The following is a 21,255-nucleotide window of genomic DNA, read 5'->3' on the forward strand; positions in this document are numbered from 1 at the left end:
TCTTTAATACACTTAGAGATGGGCGAGGGGGAAAATCCAGTGGGAATATTTTGGGTTTAAACCTAGGTTTTCTCCCAAATCGTACTTCCCACCCAAAAAATGGGTTTTTATTAAAAAAACAAAAATACGCTACATTTGTTGATGCTTATTGCTTTTAATTTTCAGTATCTTTACCAGTATAGCTTACGTCAATTTTCAAAGATGTTCAAAAACAGAGGATGTCTCTATACTGCAAATTCATGAATACATACTTCATAGCTTCGCCACGCCATTTTTTTTTTTTTTTTTGGCTCAACTTATAATCAATATCCCGTGCTATTTCTTGAAAATTAAATAAACAAACGAAAGTGAGCCTGATCACGAAACAAATTGAGGTTAGAGAGCCCGAGTCCGAGTGAACGTGAGTCTCACCGAAAGTAAGAGTCCGAGCTCCATTAAAGGTGATGATTCCAAGCCCGAACGAAATTATTCTTCCCAAGCTCAAGTGAGGAAGTCGAACTGAGGATAGTGAGCACGAGCTCCATTAAGGGAAGTGACCCAAAGCACGAATCAATTTGAGGCTACGAAGCTCGAGCCTGAATGAGCCCAAGAACAAATGAAATTAATGAACACTATCCCAAGTAAGCCCAAGTTCCACTGAAAGTAATTAGCCCGAGCTCCATTGTAGGTAACGACCGGAGGTCCGAACGAAATTAAACATGGCCCCAATAAGCACTAAAATCAACATAACTTTAATTGATCTATAAAGAAGTTAAGGCAGTGCGGGCCAGCTAACCGCTAACTTTCCAATCTAACCAGAAATTATTGATATTTGTGGTTGAATGTCCGTAGTCATTATCATTATTTATTATAGAACGTTCATAGACTACTATTTTTTTTTCATGTATCGCTTTTATGATTGTTCATGTGGGGTCATAAGTGATAAGTCCTGAGAAATATTTCTTAATTTTCATAAAATAGTAAAATTTATGGGAACTGTATTATTATATTCGTAAAAAACCCATAATTTTTTCCATGTCACGAGAGATACACTTACAAATAAAAAAATAAGTGTAGATTTTCTTGTCGTTGTACGAAAAAGACCCTCATATTTTCCCAAAATGAAAAAAGGGTTCAAATCCAGGGAAAAACCAAAAATTTTTCCCGGTTTTTTGCCCATCACTAAATACACTTCCGTAGGTTATCAATTTATTCTCTTTGTATTACAGAAGTTAAATGCGAGAAGTAAACTTAAAGATTCCTTTTACTCAAACCAATTATACTTCCTGCAACCAGATATTGAACAAGTGGACACTGCGAGATGAGTACCGTCGGCATTGTCTCTCCTCAAAGAGAAAAATGTTAATTGATTTTTTAGAAATCAATATAAATATTACTGAAAATGTGGAAGCCCTTCATATTCAAATCCTTTTCTTCTAGCAAACAAAGTCTGAACTCAGAATTGACGATCATTTTACCATGAACCAACTATGGGCACCAGAAATAAAACTTACGTATTACCTTTGTCTGAGGCCAATTATATAAAACATGCCAAATGAGAGTTAATCTTTGAAAGGAATTTACTTATATAGAATAGGCTAGTAGGGTCTAACAGTGTCCGCTCTTAGCACTGGAAGTATTAAATTTATGGAAAATCTTTAAAAGAGTTGAATAAATTTTCTTTTCTTTTAGAATATCTGATGATGAATATCGATGATGGAGTTAGCAAAACAACCATAAATAACTCCTAAATAACTTTCCACAAAATTAACATGCCGCATCAAAACAATTCGAACTCGTGGGAAGTCCTAATTCATGAAATTTTTTAGGTAAACTATTTTGACCATCATCTCTATCCTGAAGTCCATCTCTGAAGAGTTTCGTCGAAATTAGGAACAAGATAAATAGCGTCTTTGCATTCGAAATCGGGAGGTCCTGCCCGTATAGTTGGAACCACTGATCAAAAATTATTAGTTCCAAAGTTAACTAGGGACAGTATCCAGTCTGTGAACTTATACAAAAAAAATGCGTATTGTACACGCATTCATATTTTATTTTGGATATAAAAATATTTCTAATTTTTGTCTGTGTATGCAACAGTTCAAAGAAGTAGAATTTTTCATATTTCTAAAGATATTTTTCGTGTAGTAAAACTGTCTTCGTTATCTTACTGTCGAATTTTAAACATGTTAGTTGCCGACAGATTACTTCAGAACTTCAGAGGTTATTCGTTGACCATGTATATACAAGGTGCATCCAGAAAGTAAGTTTTCCATGTGTCCCATAGCTAGGAAACCGTATGTTGCGCGAAGCGACTGCTTGTACGTGAGAGAGTAAGGTCCTAACATGGCGCATACGCCAGCAGAACTTCCCTAATTCTCTCAGTAGCGTCGTGGCAGTGATTGAAGATTGATTGAAGATAGGAAGATTGGCGTTCCTATTCCAGCTCTCGCCGCGTGTGAAGTGCAAGCAGTGATAAAGTTTTTGAATGCACATGGCATAGCACCGATTGAAATCCATCATCAGCTGTATCGTTGCAAAAATGTCAATGCTTTGCTTTGTGCTCTAGGGTCAGTTGCTTCAACACAAAACTTCTTGATCAACAGGCACTCAGTGACAGTGCTGTGCAATAAGGAGCGGAAAATCTGCAGAAACTGCTTGCTTATGCCGTTAGGCCCATGAACCTGGCACAGCTAACGATGGATTTCGATTGGTGCTATGCCCTGTGCATTCAAAAACTTTATCACTGCTTGCACTTCACACGAGGCGGGAGCTGGAATAGGAACGTCCGTCCATCTTCAACCACTGCCACGACGCTACTGAGAGCACTAGGGAAGTTCCGCTAGTGCATGTGGCACGCTAGGATCTTACTCTCTCACGTGCACGTAGTCGCTTCGCGCAACATGCCATTTTCTAGCTAGCTATGGGACGCGTGGGAAACTTACTTTCTGGGTGCACCTCGTATAATGTGTGATATATTTGGCTTCAACATTAATTATGGAATATTTCTTTATCTAAGTATGAGCATTATGAATTTTGAAGTAGCTAATTCAAGAGCTAGTTTTTTCTCTAGTAATACCTTCTTTCGGTGTGTGAGAAGATTAAGCTTATTAAGGAAAATAGTCCCCGAAGTATTCGAGAACTCGGGAAGTGAAGAAGAGTTATTATCATAGTACTGCATGTGAAAGCACACAAAGAATCTTTGCAATTATAGATCTATTAATCTACTCCTTGTCATTGACAAACACTTTGTCTGCATAAATGTTGACTATTAGATTAGAAAACAGTTAGATCTTACTCTGTCAAGAGAACAGGCTTGATTTAGAAGTGGCTAGAGAAGAGTAAGTAGTAAGAAGGGGAAAAGCGGTGTAACTCGGAAACGTGATCTTGTGTTATGACCACCATCCATAAAGCAATGTTCTGCAACTTTGCAAGGAGGTCTAGGATGGAAGTTAAAAATGTAGAAATAAAATGAAATCAAATTTTTAAGTTTTACGTCCCACGATTACGCCGGTTAGGCTAAAGGAGACGGTGATGATGAGAGATATGTGAAATGGTGGAATGAAGAAAGGGGGAGGAAACGGGAGTACCACGGGAAAACCATCAAGCACGGTGTTTGTCCACCATAAAGTCCACACGGCGCGAGCTGGGATCGAACCAATGAGCCACCGCGCTCCCAAGTTAATAAATATAGAGTTGCAAGTATTGGAGATATTGTAACTAAAATTGACGAAAAAAATAGTATGCCATATGTTTCGTTTATGTGAAGAAGAATGTAGTTTATTCTGTTAATACGTTGTTCATTTTTCTGATTACAAAGATATTAAAATGGTTATAAACAAAGATTTTATAAAATAGATGATCTACTCATATGTATTTGCTTCCTATTAACTCAATGAAATCAAGAAACAACCGAGCATCTGTCAGAGCACCGAGTCTCATTGGCTACTCTCGTTTCCGCCATGATTGTTAGCTAAAAACATTGCGATCTTATTGGGCAGAGTGGGGTGACAAAACTGTGACGTACGGCTTCACGATTTTGTTGTATAGGTAGATCCTCTATTTTATAACATCCTAGGTTATAAATTTGCAACGATAATAGTTGGAAATGGTCGTAAGGTTGACATGTAAATTATATTTCTATTAATAATTCAGTACCGGTATATAATTTGAGATTTACAGCAGAGTATGATATGAGTTTGTGCACTAATAAAAATAAAAAGAATTGGTGATTAGCCTTATTAATGTTTGTATTAGATATGCGCTGCACTCGTCGCATTAGAAGGATTACGATACTTTTAGTTTCTTCAACAAGAAATAAATATTACATCTATCTGAGCTGAAGATGGTCATGGATAACAACAATAAAGACGAAATAACGTACTAAGTTAGATGGAAGCAATAGCTTCATATTGAATAGTCAAATGCCAATGTGCTTAAAGCGTAAAATTTTCAACGAACGTACTCCATCTATTTTGACATATAAGTCGGAAGGCTTAACTTTTGAGGTCCCCTTCCAGTTTGAAACCTACAAAGAAAGCTTTTATAACATTAAAATGTGTTAGATTAGGTTACATTGCGTTATGTTCCTTTTATAACATTAAATCCAAATTGTTAGGTTAGATTACTTTTCACTTAACTTTAAAGGTGCTGTAGAAATATCACATCCAACGCACCGATTACACCATGCTCATTAGGCATCGAAACCTTCCACAAAAGCTTCCGCGCTTTTCAAATAGTACTAACATCAATACATAATTTCTAGTATTAAATATAACTTTACTCCCAATCTTACACACCTAAACATGATATAAGAAATCAAAATCAGCATTTCTTACCTTCTTTCTCCTGTAAATTTTCTAAAGTTTTAGAATAAACAGAGACACACCATTAAATTTAATCCAATTGGAAACGTGGACATTAATAAAATCAGACATTAACATTCGTCTACAGATCACATAACGAAACATGGGAAGGTGTATATTAGGAATCACCCACAAAGATAGGAAAAGGGCCAAAAGGATTACAGGAGTAATGGATATTGTCATGAAATATGGCATTGAAGTTTCAATGGGCTGGACACATTGCAAAAAGAAACGACGATCGACGTACTAAAGCAATTCTTAAGTCATCACGTAGAATCACCTAGAAATTTGAAATCACCTACGATACTTCCTCATCAGAAGATGAAATCAACAACCAGTGCGGAGCAGCCAGCGGCGCGTTAACTCCGTGGTAGAGCGTTCAACTCCAAAACTTGGGGTCCCTCGTTCGATCCCAGCTCGCGCCGTGTGGACTTTGTGGTGGACAAACATCGTGCTCGTGGGCTTTCTCGGAGTTCCCCGTTTCCCCCCACTTTCTTCATTCGACCATTTCATTCATTTCTCATTATCACTTTCTCCTTTAGCCTAACCACCGTAAACGTAAGACGTAAAACTTAAAGATTTCATTTCTCAAACTCAACTCAACTCATTTCAAGATACTCCAGTTTCAGAAAGTTCATGTCAACATCCATATAAGGAATTCAGATATGGTTTTTGTTTAAATGGCTTATAGACCAGGTTAAATACGGATAGATGATAGTCATAACTCAAATCACAGTTTTTCGAGTGTCGCCATTTCGTTCATTCACCGACTTATTATGATTAAATTTTATATTCTAGATGTTTCCTAGAGAAACGATTCTTGACATATTATAGGGTTGTTAATGAAATATTAATATATGAACAAAATCATTACTACTTTCAAGAAAATAACGAATTTTTATTTCTACTTTTAATAAACTATCTATTCATCCTAGAGAATCTTATAGAAACCTTAAGTTCAAAATTTGGTCTGACTTCTTTGAATGGTATGGTGTCTAGGCGTGTGTGTATATGCAAAGCGTTGAACGAACGAATAAATTCCAAAAATCCCTTTTTCAGCATGTAGGAGGCCATGTAATGAGGAAATCAGTTGAATCTTGAATTACGTTTGTTCATGACAACCATACTTTCTTCCATTCTATCATAACTTCAATGCAAAAAGTATGAGGTGCATTCGAGTTATAACCCCTCCATTTTTTTTTCTCAGGACTGGCAACCGATAGAAATGTGATGTTTGTTTTAAAATATGCGAGTACTCGTTATCAATGCGTTACAGGGATGGTAAAACTGCATGGCACACAGAACTCTAGCAGCAACGGTGAGAGTGATGACTATTTTTTGATACTTACGACATTCTAAAATGGCGACGTTTCCGTCAGAAAAACAGCGTGTAATCATTCGTTTTCCCTATTTGAGTGGTCCGATACTTCTTGAAATTCATCGTCAGTTGAGTAAGACGTGATGATGATGTCATGGATATGTCGAATGTGCATTCATGGATGCGACGGTTCAAAGAACGCAGAACGTCGTATGATAACAAACCAAGGCAATCTCGATCTCGCAGAAGTCGATCTTACGACAGTGCGCACAGATCCCACGGAAATGCCATATTTGGAGGCGAAGTGTTTAACACTCCTTGGGCGATCCTCGAAAACAACTTTCTCCACTCGTTCGATCTTGTCGTCAGACCGGCTTGTGCAAGACCGAGATTGTCTTAGTTTACGTATTGTCACACGACGTTCTGCCTTCTTTGAACTGTAGCACCCGCGAATACACATTAAACACATCCATGACACCATCATTATATGTCTCACTCAACTGACGGTTAATTTCAAGCGGTGTTGCACCAAAGAAGTAGAGAAAATGACGAGTATCGTTAAGTATCGAAATATCACTTTCACCGCTGTCGCTAGGGTTTTGTGCACTGTACGATGTTGCCTTTTCTGTTGCCCATTAAGAACGAGTTCTCATTTATTTTAAAACAGCGCGTTTCTATCTGTTACAAGTCTTGAAAAAAATGGAGGCGTTATAATTTGAATGCACCTCGTACACAATTCGTACTAACTCTAACTGAATTCATTTTAAAAATATGTATTTATTTTAGAATGTTTTACGTTAGACGCTAAAATGATAAATCATTGTGCAGCCTTGTTGAAAAAGTGACCTATAAGGCCTACCTCTCTTACAAAATCCCTGTAGTTTTACCCACAGTTGGAGCCAAGTCAAACAAATGTGGGTATTCATACGTCAATTAAGATTCAATGTAAATACAAAGTGTTCGAATTTCCTGCGTACGGATACCGGAAACCTGACCTTTTAAAGCAAGGTTGGAGGCCACGATTTTTTTTTTTTTTTTTTTTTTTTTTTGGAACAAAACTGTAAAAAAAACCACCACAAACTCATGATACATGTTCTATGAAAGTTGTAATAAATTTACAAAGCAGTGTAAGTAAGCAACATTGTTTTTTACAAAATGGAATCACTTGCAGAATAAATAAAAGAGCATTAATTAAGTTAAATCAATCCATACAGCTAATCAATACCTAACTTGAATAATTACAGAGAGGCTTTTCATTTGTGTGTGCAATGCACAAAAAAAAAAAAAAAAAAAAAAGAGTCTCGCTGTCCGTTGGCTTGATTATACAATATTCATCACATTGTGGTGCGAACTAAATTAAAAAGTTTTTTTTTTTTTTTTTAAAGTCATGGAATCCCCTTTGTCTTTCCAAAAAATTTAAGGACTTGTTCAAAATTGTATTATTTTCTTCTCCACTAGACTCTAGCCTTACATATATATATATATATATATATATATATATATATATATATATATATATATATATATATATATATATATTACACATACTCATAAACTCACAGTGAATTGTTACTTTGTGGTGCTACATAATTAGGCCGAAACTAATCAGACTTTGCTGAAATTCTATACACAGATTGACTTCCACTTCCTGCAGAAAGTTCGTATCATTTCACTTTGATGAAATAATTATTTTAGGTAATACGGTAATGCTTGAAAGTGTCCGAAGAGTTCATATAGGAAGAGAAAGCAGTTGGTTGAAAAATAATTATGTTATAGGAACAGTATAAGAAATAGTTTTTGTCATTGTTGTTCCATTTAAAGCATATTGTCATACATATTCGTTAGCCCTACAGTTTATTTTTATTAATATATATATATAGCTTATTTGTTTACATTTTTAAAACCATTTTTAATGAAATGTGTTTTTCACTTTTTATTAGATAGTATCTTCGTATTTTCTTTACGGGGCCACGATGGCTTAGTGGTAGAATGCTTACTATTGGTATGTGAGTTCCCTAGTTCGATCCCCGGTCACATGTTTGTGGTGGACAACATCGTGTCTATGTGTTTTCTCAGGGTGTACTCTTATTTCCTTCAACTTTCTCATTCCACCAAATATTTCTTCCATAATCATTCACTTGCCTTCATCATCGTCTCACTTAGCCTAAAAGGGTATAATCGTGAGACGTTAAACTGAAATATTTAATTTCGTATTTTATTTTTGATATTTCGTCCTTCATTTTATTATTTTCTTTAAAATAAATAAATGAATAAATAATAATTCTCAGAGGGATAGATAACATGCATCTATCTAATCGATGAAATTTATCTAATTCTTACCAAATTAAAATGAAATTGAATTAAATCTCTGTTTTACTCTCCTCGGATGTGCCGACGGTGATGATGAGAAATTAAAGAAATAGTGGGAGGAAATGGGATAACTTCGAGAAAATCCACGCATACGGTGTTTGTCCACTTAGCGCGAGCTGGGATCGAACCAGGAACCCCACACACCAGAGGTGAACGCTCCACCCTGAGCCACCGCGGCACCTTCTAATGAAATTAAACTTTAATAATTTTAGCAGAAATATGAAATGACATGGTGTGCAGTTCTTTGACTCCTGAATTATAGGCAATCACATTTAGAAGGACACCGTACAAAAGCATTGCATTTCCTTGTCTGTCCAATTTGGGTGATTTTTGGATATGTTGTAGCTGAGGGCTCCCGGTCCATTGTTTATATGGAGATAACTCCCTATGACCAACCCTGTGACTTAGAGATCACCAAAACTCACACCGCTACGTGGACTAGACCCTATCCTTATCTAACGTAGCCCAGTATAACACACAACTATTTTTTGGATGCCAAGTTTGAACCCGTTGTATCAAACCCATTGTATGACTTTAGGTGACCTCTGGAGGGTACAGGGTTGATCACAGGGAGTTGACCTCATATAAGCAATTTGCCGGGAAGTCCTTAACTACAACACCCAAAAATCTTCCAAATAGGACAGATGTTCTATACAAACAAATGAATGCTGTTTGTAGTGTGACTTTTGGTGACGTCTGGGTGTCCCAGGGTTGGTCATAGGAAGTTGGTTCCATATAAATAATTGACCAGCGGGTCCTCAGCTACAACATATCCAAAAATCACTCAAATCGGACAGACGAGGAAATGCAATGCTTTTTGTACGGTGTCCTTTGGACTTAAAAGCAAACCTTTGCAAATTCTACAACATTTTTAGCGTTTAGCGATTATATATATATAGTAGTCCAAAGATAAGACATCCACCAATCGGTAGACTCCTCGAGCCGAACAAAATGCTATGGAAATCGTCTAAAACAAATTAAACGGCGTGACAAACATTTTGGCATTTGAAGGCGGCGCTCCAAGTTCCCTTTAAATGCTGCTAGCAAATGAGAGGCCAGCGGTATTGCCACGTTTATTTTATACACACCCTCTGCCACCTGATCACGTAGTAGTTCGTCTGCTTAGCTATAGCCACACCTCTTAGCACTCGGCAACATCGCGTCAAAGCTTGCGTTTTATTCGTTTAGCTGAAATGCCAAGTGTTTGTCGCAGGCTTTAGTATAAAACATTAAAATTTATGTTCAACAACCACATCATCTATTAAGATGAAATTGATTCTAAACTATATTATTTTATTAAGAAATTCAAATAAGTTGCTACCAAGATGACATAAACGTCATGCTCAGTTGAGTACGATTATGAACTCAAAATTACGATGAACGAAAAAAAAATTCAAATTTTGATTAACAATAATGAAATCTAAAGATAATACATACGATGAATCGATAGAACATATCAGCATGACCTAAATTATACATTAGATTAAATTTGCATGCATTAAATTGGCCAATTCTGGAATTTTTACTTTTCGGATTCCGGAAACTGAAATCAGAAAATTTTCTAACTCGGGAATATTTCAGATTTCGAAAAAATCCTGAAGTCAGAAAATTTCCGGAATTTTGAAAAACTCCGTAATTTAGAAAAATTCATGATTTCGGAAAAATTCTGCTCCAAAATTTACCCGAAATCCGGAAAGGGGAATTTCGATTCCGGAAAGATTTGGCCATTCCTAGCATGCATAGTTTTCGAGGAAATCGAAAATGAGTTTTTACGCCCCTAAATTCGTTCGTTGCTAATAATGATTGACACTTTCTATTCTGCTAGAGCCAATTGTATCTACTGTTTTTTTTTCTTCTAATGGCGATACATATATTTCTATTCGTCACACAGACATTCCTAACTTTTACGCACATACTACTAGTAAATTTAATTGCGCAGTCGATATAATATATTCGAATTTGACGAAGCTTGGTATGTTGGTAGACATTGACGATCCTATTATGCAAATACAATTTTATAGTATACGGGCTTTTCAATCCGGAGAGTTGTGACATCTTGATTGGGTATAGCAATGCTGTATGAATTAGTGACCTGCACGGAGTGTGCTTGGGCAGGCCAGCTTCGCTATTTACTTGAGCCGGGGTGGACTTGGGCTGGTCGACATTGCTTTGTCTTCAGATCGGGCCGGACTCGAGCCGATTTATTGCCGTTCTTTTAATCATTATTGACTTTCATTAAACGATGATTGGAGTAAAATCAAACGTTGAAATCTGTGTACACGCAGATTGAGTGAAAAGTTTACAAATAATGCAATGTTTACAGTTGGTATTGCTTAGCGGCGGCTTACTTATGGATCGGACTCACCGGACTCGGGCTAAAAGCCTATAAAAATTTCCGGATCCGGGATGGGCTGAATCTAGATACATTCGCACTGTATTGGAGAGTTTCGCCGAAAATTTCGGCCCATGGAGGTCTCTAGTGCAGTGGTTCTCAACGTTTCTGATTAACGACTCACTTTTCTGAAAGTACAGAGCATCGTGGCAAACTTGTTTGGTATTTTTATTAGTAACATTAATAATAATTTAAATTATATTAGTGTAACCCTATATGTTTTTATAATGTAATTAACTCTATATAGTAATGAGCATTAATGCTGCCACTGGAGACGTTGACTGCTGCAGTATGTCTCAAAGTTGATTTTAACTAATTATTATTAAATTCTTAATAATTTTTAAATTTTAAAATTTTGCGACACACCCTATGGGACTGCGTGACACACCAATGTGTTGCGACATAACTGTTGAGAACCGCTCCTCTAGTGTAAATGCAGTGTGTAATAATATTAATGCTTTGATTGATTTTTAGTTTAATGTCCCGTGCAGCAGCGAGGCTATATGAGACGTGGACCTACTGATTAACATGAAATTCGAACCACATGAGCTCCCGCCGGAAATCGAATACGGATCTCCCACGCCATTGGCGCGTACATCTAACCGCTTAGCCACGTAAGAGCTCAATATTAAAGCTTTGTCTGAAAGGTCAATAAAGAACGATTTCTTTCAGTAAAAAAGAAATCTTCCAGAAATAGTATTGTTATTTATCTTTAGATCTTTTATCGGATTTGAAATTATCAAAAGATTGCCTCCCCCCGAAAAAAAAGCGCAAAGATTCTTACAAAGCGCGAAGGAAAATAAAAACGTAAATATTATCTATAAAGTGAGAATAGAACCGGTAATATTAGACAAAGAAATGCCCTATCTAACTGCTCGCTTCTGACAGTAAGTAATTATTTCTCAACTTCATACATTCGTCCTTCTTTTCCTATTTTTATGTGTACGATGTGGGATTTGATGATGATGCGTGAAACGAGAAGACAGTAAATTTTAAGAGTTTGAATGATATGTTTGCAAACAAGAGAAAAAGATAATGTCCTCTTGTTCAGTCTCCTTCTTTTACCTTTCTTCTTTCCTTTTAATCACTCAAAGTAGAAATCTGCACGTATCGCATAAAATTCGAACGTGAGACAGTTTTGAACGTTTTAGCTGAGTTCTCCTATCATATAAGCTGCAGGAAGAAAATGAGTTACCCCGGCAAACACAGGTCAGCTCGGCTTTTATTGGATTTCCCAGTTTTTCGTTTTTTTTTTCTCTCTCTATTTTTTTTAAAGTTGTTCCTTAATTCTTGTCGAGTGTACGAAATGAACCGATTAAACTACGATGTATTGACCTTCTAACATTTGCAATGTGTGTTAACCTGCAAATATTCCTTTCTTTAAGAAAATAAAAGGAAATGTATGCATCCATTAATCCATTAAGTTGGTGCAGAAGTAACATCACAAAGCAATTCCTGAGAAATGAAAAAAAAATGGAATCTTTCAGTTTTACGTCCAACGCTTATGCATGCTAGGCTGATGATGAGAAATGAATGAAAAGATGGAATAAAGATAGCGGCTGGAAACGGGAGAACTACGAAAAAACCCACGCACACGGTGTTTAGCCATCACAAAGCACACTTGGTGCGAGCTGGAATCGAACCAAGAACTCCATGTGCCAGAGGTGAACGCTCTAATGCTGAGCCACTGCGGCTCAAGCAGGCCTTGGGACCAACAGTGACTCAGATCTCTTTTCTTGTTTCTAATTAGATAATGTAACATATATTAAGGAATTAATAAAAAGTCTAATGAAAGAAAGAAGTGGTGTACTTTTATTAGACGCAGTGGGGATTATCAGGGTTCATGGGAAAGGCTAACCCAAATTATTGGCCTCCGCAATATTGCGAGGGTAAGTTCTCTTATGGCTGTATGACTAACATCACATTTTCGGAGCGGAAAACCTTGGTACGGTTTCCGGTGGAAGTTCATGTGGTTTGGATCTCACGTTAAACTTTAGGCCCACGTCTCATATAGACTCGGTGTAAAATGAACGCTAACCCCAAATCCAACCAACTAACTAACTAATAGGGGTCTGTGTCTAGAGCTATGCAATATTTTCAAATATTGAAATATCATTATTAGAATATTGTTTTATCGACTTTTCTATCTTTTGATATCTGATACTTCAATACTTTCCGATATTTTAACTTTCAATATTTTCATATGTTTGGATACTTTTCAATGTTTTGAAATATCGATCAAGTCTCGATGCTTTATTGACATTGATTTCTGATATTCAAATTCGCACATCGCACAGTCCTAATTATGCCCTCTTATTAATTCTTGTCTATTAAGAAAAAGTAAACCTACCTTGCACATCCTTCACTGACAACAAATTTTGTGTACGCCCTACAGATCTATGAGTGAGGTCATACCAGAACAGCCTGTGAACGTATACCATGAATAAGAAATAACATGTTCTTTATTAAATCTTGATAATAGAGAAGTTAAGAGTTTCCAACTACTTTTCTTGTGGTTCAACCTGTATAATACGTTCTATAGTATGGTAATTAGCAAAACAGAAGTTTGTTTTAAGGATATCATTGAATAAAAATTAAAAACCAAAATTATACTGGGTATCTAAATAAAAAAAAGTTTAGTTGAGAATAGTAGAAAATTCATAAAAATAACAGCCTTAAACGGATTTGGAAGCATCATGAAATAAACGTTCCGTCTTCAAAGAATAATTGTCCTTGCAAAGTAAAAGAAAAATAAATAAATATAAATTTGAAATTAAAAAGTAGTATTTCAGTTTTAAACAATATAGAAAACGCAGTTATTCCGTTTAGCTTGAACGAACATTTGTTTTAAGTCTGTAGGCGAAAACCACATTTGCATTTATAATGGATCTAATAATGGGATGAATTTAAGCCTTGAAAAAAAGGGAGAGAGAGAGAGAGAGAGAAGTCCATATACTGTTGTTACCTGCGGGAAGAAAATGTTATATTCCTTCAGGTCTGTTTATTTAGTTCATGCGTTGGGAAAGAAAACATAAATGTATTTTGCTGCCGCGATCCCAATTTGGTCTAATTTACTCAATCCCTAGTTTTTTTTCTGTATTTATTTTTTTCGGGCAAAAGGAGGAAGGGTTAAACTGTTATTATTTTAAGTTCAATTTTCTGATGATTTTTATATTCAACACACACGCATATATCACAAATTAATTTATTCTCATGATTGTGTGCTTTTATTTTTATTACTTTTTTTTAATCATTGAAAAAAAAGTGATCCAAATAGGAAAGCTTTTCAAGAAAAGATTTTTCATTTTTTTTTTTTTAAATAATGAAAACCGCCTTCAGGAATACTGAGAGCTAACTGCTTTCCCAGTGGTTTTATAATTATTATTATTGAAAAAATAATAATATATCTACAGGTACTGTACAGTACATAGCAAATAAATGAAGCTTGTTATTGACACTAACATATTGCATTTTACAATATGTAAGTGAAATCTTGTCTGTTTCATTATGGTAAGTAATATTGTGTGAAATATAACTGACTGACACACTGGGGTATTATATCTGTAATATGCGAAAGAGAATTACGTGTATATATGTAGGCTATTGTATATGTATATATTCTGTGTATGTGATATGTTCTATACAAGCCTGATATGTGTACGTGTGTACGCACGTATGTGATAAAGACACACATACACACACACACACACACAGGGAGAGAGAGAGAGAGAGAGAGAGAGAGAGAGAAACAGACCATATGAAGAGAGAGAGAGATACAATCTGCAAACGAATTTCCAGAGGTTTGATGAGTTCAGTAAACCTTACCATTTTCTGTTTGCCTTCGTCTATTGATTTAGCACCATAAAATCAAAACTTTGAAACTGTATCCTTTGGCTGATATTTGATTACATTCGGCAATGGTTTCTGTTATTTTATGATTTTATCAATATTGACATCGTTGCTAATGATGAAGTTCAAACATGAAGTAAAAACGAAGTATTGATAAATAAACGTAACATTAGAAAAGTAGATCTTATCTATTGTTGTTCTCATGGTATGACTAACGTTACATGAATGAACACACGACGTAAAATTGATTTCGACAAACCTTTATGAATTTTCCGTACGGTTAAAAGTGCTCAATCAATCCTGATAAAATTATATGTGCGGTGACAGTGGCGACTAGTGAGTAATCAGATTCGGAATCACAATCGAGAAGGAGGAATAATCATTGAAAAAAACACTTTTTCCCTTATAAATTGATGAAAAGTACAAGAAGATCACGGAATCACAGTCGAGAAGGAGGAATAATCACTGAAAAAAACACTTTTTCCATTATAAATTGGGTGGAGTTGCTGGTTTAAACCGCAGCCAAGTAACCTTGTGGTGGACAATATCGCGTACCTGAGTTTTCTCGGGTACTTCTGTTTCCTCCCACTTTTCATTCCACAATTCATCCATCAGCATTTACTTGCTTCAATCATCGTCTCCCTTAACCGAAAGGGCACAGGCCTAACCATGGGATGTTAAACTGGAAGATTCCATTTCATTTTTTATAGAAACATTGTAAACTATGTCTTATTTCTCCAGTATATTTTTGGTATATACTATATATATTTTTTCTAGGCAACCACAAGCAGATCAATTATGGAGTGGTATTACCTGTAAACTTTTCGACACAGAACGAGTATGATGCTGTATAACTTCTTCATATAGACTTATCCTTCGTTTTTTTTTCTACAAAATACATGAACGCTACTTGAAACTATTATGAACGTTAGTGGCCAAGAATTTTTGCACGGGAAGGTATGCATTAGCTGATAGTTACATATGCAAGGAAGTACTATATGGAATTCCGTCTGGTCTCTTAGTAATTGACATACAATGTGCATTTTCCAGGACTATGTTTAGGCAATCAAGTTCCAACAAAATGAATTCTATTAAATTCAAACCTTACTTTTCTGATTATTTTTATGAGGTTGGTGCAAAGAACAAGTACAGCGGAGTAAACGTCAAACTGTTGGTTAACTTAAAGTATCCGTGAACTAAAATCCTTTGACCCTGGATATTTTCTATGAAAGATAATACAAAATGTCCCTGTACATTGAGATAAATATTAAAAAAAAGAAAAATGGAAGAGGCGTCAAGGTATGCTAAATGTAAAGCACACGACGAACAACACATGAGGAAAGATGTCCAGTTGTAATTTGTATTGTGTATATTTTAGGAGATACAATACTTTAAAATTTAGAAAATCTAAATTACAGAGAAATATGATTGCAGAAGAAAGGCACCAAATTAAAAAAATAAAGATAAGTAAGATATCTGGTGTAGTTTTGCTAGATATGACGAAACAATTTGTTTCATTTACATACAAATTACATTTGTTAATTTCTTGATTTACATACATTTGTCTTTATATAAATTATATCAACCTTCAACCACCTCTCCTCATCTTTCCCCTTTTATTTTACAACATCTTGTGGAGGTTTGAAACACATTTTTCAATCGAGCACGTATGACTTCGAGTGTCATGTTCTAAACCACACTCTCTACATTGCGTTATTTTTGAATTATATCCCTCTGAACTTCATTTTTACCACGTTTTCGGCACATTATATTGCCGAAACTATCCCTCACTGACCAAAGTTTCAGAGGACTTATTTGTTGGTTTTGGTATCGGGAATCAGCTCCCGACGTTTGTTCAAATAGTTTCTTACCGTCCTGTATATATTCGAGCATTGAAAAATGCCTAGCGTGTGGAAAATACTCAAGAGATTTCTACTTGCCGTGTTACTTGGGATGGCCGCTTTAATTTTTTTTTAAAAAATAAGTGTTCCATCATTGACCATGATTAATTCATATATCTCAAAATTCTAATATGAATATCTTTGTAAAAGATATCAATTTAAAATTATAACATAGGTGCAAATCCCCCTCATTGTTCATGACATATTGCTCAAAATTCTAATACTAATATTCATGAAAAGTAGCATCATTTTGAAATAAATACATGAGCACCATTTCCCCATGGTATGCAACGCACTTCTCAAAATTCTAAAACTAACACCCTAGGAAAATAACATAGCTTTCTATATAAATATACGGATACCAATGTCGCATGGTATACAACACACCCCTTAAAATTCTAATATACAACCACTAGCTCAAAAGCAATATTACTTTTGAGTGAAGACGTGAATGTTCTTCTGCAGTACATGATACACACTCAAAATACTAACATTCTCAAAAATTAATATCACGCGTAAAAAAACCATGGGTGTCCAACCTCGCCATGGTTCATGGCGCGCCCTTCAAAATCTTAATGCTAGTACCACAATCCCTATGGCAGTATGACTTTTAAATAAAACATGAATATTTGTTCTTCTGTGTAATTCATGACGCAATTCTTAAAAATTCTAATAGTACGAATTACAAAACTAATATTACTTTTATGAATGATAGTAATTGAAAATACACTTTTCTTCTTCTGAGTAAGACCTTGATTCATTTTTTTTCTCCTGCATAAATTATATAACCTTTTATGCATTTGTTTAGCTGCTGATTGAGTCAACGCTCTTGCTGCACTAGAAAACTACTTCCTAAGAGATCGGCGATAGTCATATAGTGTTGAGTCTGATCAGAGGAATGTTGAGTAATGGCTTGTACTTACTAGAAGACATCCACCCAGCGTGGTGAGGGTAATTTGAGAGCAACATGAAACAAAGAAGTCGCGAACTACGATTTAAAAAGCCAATATTAATGGCAAAGGGAGTCAAGGTGCTGACCACACATCAAGCAAAAGGCATGAGTGCTAAGGCTGTTGGTCTAAAAGTTTATTTTGGTTTGTTTAGCTGCTGATTGAAACGTTTCATTTATATATATATATTTTTCTATAGTGGGCACCTGTATTCCTGTTCCATTCTATTCTCAAGAAAATTACAACGCTGCTACTATAAACGCTAAACAGATTTTATATACAAGCAACATTATATCAACCATCTTATTGTACTTTTGAAGTCAAACGTATTATTTCTAAAATTTCATAGTAAAGTTACAATTTTTGTGTGTAAATATTAACTCACCATTGCCTGAAGCAATTTACAATCAAATCAAGTTAGGTATTAAATAATGAAGATTGACGAGAAAATGTTCCAGCCGTCTTCTGAGAGCCAGTCGGCTTTTCCCACCGTAACATGCCTTTCCTGAACCCTTGCAATTTATGGTCACCGCAAGCACTAGTGCAAGATGTCAAGAATAACAGAATTGTAATTGACTGTGATGAATGCAAAGGGCCTGCTAATTTAAGAGGTTTTCTGTGCTTTCAGCTAGGTGGTGCTCCAGCATCAACAGCGAAAATTCAGAAGTTAAGATTTGGCGAGCTGAAGAAACGGATAATGTTATCACTTATCCTGACGTAATAATTTATCTCGTCGTGAATGAGAATAAAGCCATGATAAATACTAAAGAAGCGCTTGACTTAACTTACATTTTGGAAGAGAGAGATATGTATGTTGGTAAACAAAGAGAAACTCGAGATAAAAGAGAAATTTAAGTACTATGCGTAACAGTTTTCCTTTTGGATTCTACATGTTTTCCAGGCGTTTATTTGTATATTAATTTGTTTGTTCCAGTTTAGGTCCCTTATAGCACCGAGGCTATATAAGACATGGACCCTTTGTTTAAGGTGGAATCCAAAACACAGTAATGCGTTCAATTTTAGTGTTCTCTTTTTCCATTGGAAATCGAAGCGGGACCATGCACACCAGGGGCGCATCCTCGCGGAATACACCGAGACCAAACACCTCCCAAAATTAGACAATTTAACACATGTGTGTACACTTTCTTTGTAAAACTATGCTTGCTTAGCAGAGAAATGGTGGATGCAACATACATATTTGATTTTACACTTTATCTGTAGTCTATATTTTCTTATTATACAATCTAGTTCTTTAATTTTGTCTGATATTATAGGTAAAAATACTTTACAATTATTTGTCTCCTTTTCGGATGTCGAATAAGACCGTTTCAATATTACATAGAAGTATTGACTTGAGTTATTAGACTCCTGAAAAATCTTGGACCTCTCCCAACCAAAATTTCTGAGTGCGTACGCGCGGTAGGGTGCTGGCTGCCACGGGTGCTGACTGCCACAGCCAATTATTGGTGCTGATTGCCACGACTGGCGCTGATTGCCAATATCAAGGTGCTGACTGCCACGATGGCGTACTGACTGCCACGAGCCTGAGAGAAAGTTGCTAGACGTAACATTACCAGACGCCAAGAAGCATGAAAGAAACTAGATGATCCTTAGGATCGTGTTGTTCAGACCTACACCTAACAAAGGTAAACAGGTCTCTGTATGTACTCTCATGTCCAAAATTATTGTCACATGATTATAAATATGTTGTTCTAGAAATATAATTTGATAACGAATTCTCCCGGTATTTCTTATAATGTTAGTATGTGTATAATCGGCAAAGATAAGTATGTGGTAAATTTCATGTCAAAAGAGCAGTAAATAAGAACAATACAACGAAAATAAAATTTTCTTGTCCATTTAGTTACATTTCATTTTACTCATTATGATCGTATTTATAATTCTTTTCCTATGAAATTTATCACAAATATAAATTTCCTGATTATACACATAATATAAGTATTAAAAGTACTCTGCAAAATTATCAAATTATATTCTTACAAGAAGACAGTTATAAATATGCAACAATAATTTTGGACATGGGTGAACTTTCAGTTTTGTCACGGAGCGGTGCATACAAAATTGGTACGATTTATGTATTCTCACTTGAACTCCCTATGTCATCATGAACTGTGTACAGCTGTGCAAATTGTTTCAAGCAGCTCTTGAAAGTTCCATCAAAAAAGCACTGCTGGCTGTACCTCACAAAGGAAGTTCAGGAGAAAGCACTCGCCTGCAGAGAAACTAAGCATGCAATTTGAGTCCCAATTTATGCTGATTATAACAAGCTAATAAAATTCCTGCACGGTTGAGAACGGTTCGAGATATTCAAGTTGGAAGTTTATATGAGAAAATGAGGATATACGCATTTATACGCGCTAAGTACAACATAATTAGTAACGAGTATTGACGTACGCATTGAAAGCTATCGGAAGTAACAGAAAAAAAAGTGTTTCGCAATAACTAACGAGTTTGTTAGATACAATTAGTCATTACATTGTTCACAATAATCATAGGTTTGAGATGAAAATTGATCACTGTTGTTCTTCTGTTTTATGAAGAAATGACGCAGGCAAAATACTCCCTTGCACCATGAACATTTTATATGTGCAATTGTGTTGCATCCATCAAAAGAACAGTTCGCAGAACCAAAGCAAAAGGCAAATTCGACAAGTGATTCAAAAGTTATAGGCCTATAATTTGTTCGTAACCTGTCTTGCAGAACGCAAACTGAAACAATCCAATGTATCGCGGTGATCGGAAGTGATTCGTATGGACACGAACTTTATTTGATTCTTTCGTTGGTACATTATAACGTCCAGATGAAGAAGATTCATATTATGTACAAATCTCCTGCCACAATCTTTGATTGATCGGAATCAAAATACATCAAATGGTTGCACAAATCGTGTGCAATTCTTTGGTATCTTCTCAACCAATAGGTCTTTGCCATCCGTCATGCAACTTGTAATGGACAATTTGTCTGTAAATGGACCCCAGTGATCAAGCAATAGCAAGTTCAAACCATCAGGCTTCGCTATGGGTGAGAATACTTAACGCATTGAAACGTGCATCCACTAATTTTCTCATCTAATTTCGAAGCTAAATATCTCGAACAGTTCTCAACGTACATCAGCATGAATTGGTCCTTCAAATGACATGCTTAATTCTCTGCAGGCGAGTGCTTCTCCTAAACTTCCTTTGTCAGCTGGCTTCAGACCATCATATCCATTAAATAATACAATAAAACAATTAATATAAACAATGAATTATGCAAATTGTACATATAACAGAAAAGACAATCCCTTTGTAAACATCCAAGTGTATGTCGTTTCCCTTAGTGAGCAACTTTGTAAGTTAGAGGATGCCACATAGATTTGCTGTGATGATTACTAAATTAATCCGTACTAAATTAATTAATAATCATAAACTTAGTATAAGGGATTAATTCCTCTCTTTTCAAATACAGTTTCTCCCAGGCTCGTGGCAGTCAGCACGCTGTCGTGGCAGTCAGCACCTTCATATTTGCAATCAGCGACAGTCGTGTCAGTCAGCACCAATAATTGGCTGTGCCAGTCAGCACCCGTGGCAACCAGCACCTATCCGTACGCGCTACCCACTAAACTATCAG

Source organism: Thermobia domestica, chromosome 11 (genome assembly GCF_964235325.1).
Source record: "Thermobia domestica chromosome 11, izTheDome1.hap1.1, whole genome shotgun sequence".
Classification (NCBI taxonomy): domain Eukaryota; kingdom Metazoa; phylum Arthropoda; class Insecta; order Zygentoma; family Lepismatidae; genus Thermobia; species Thermobia domestica.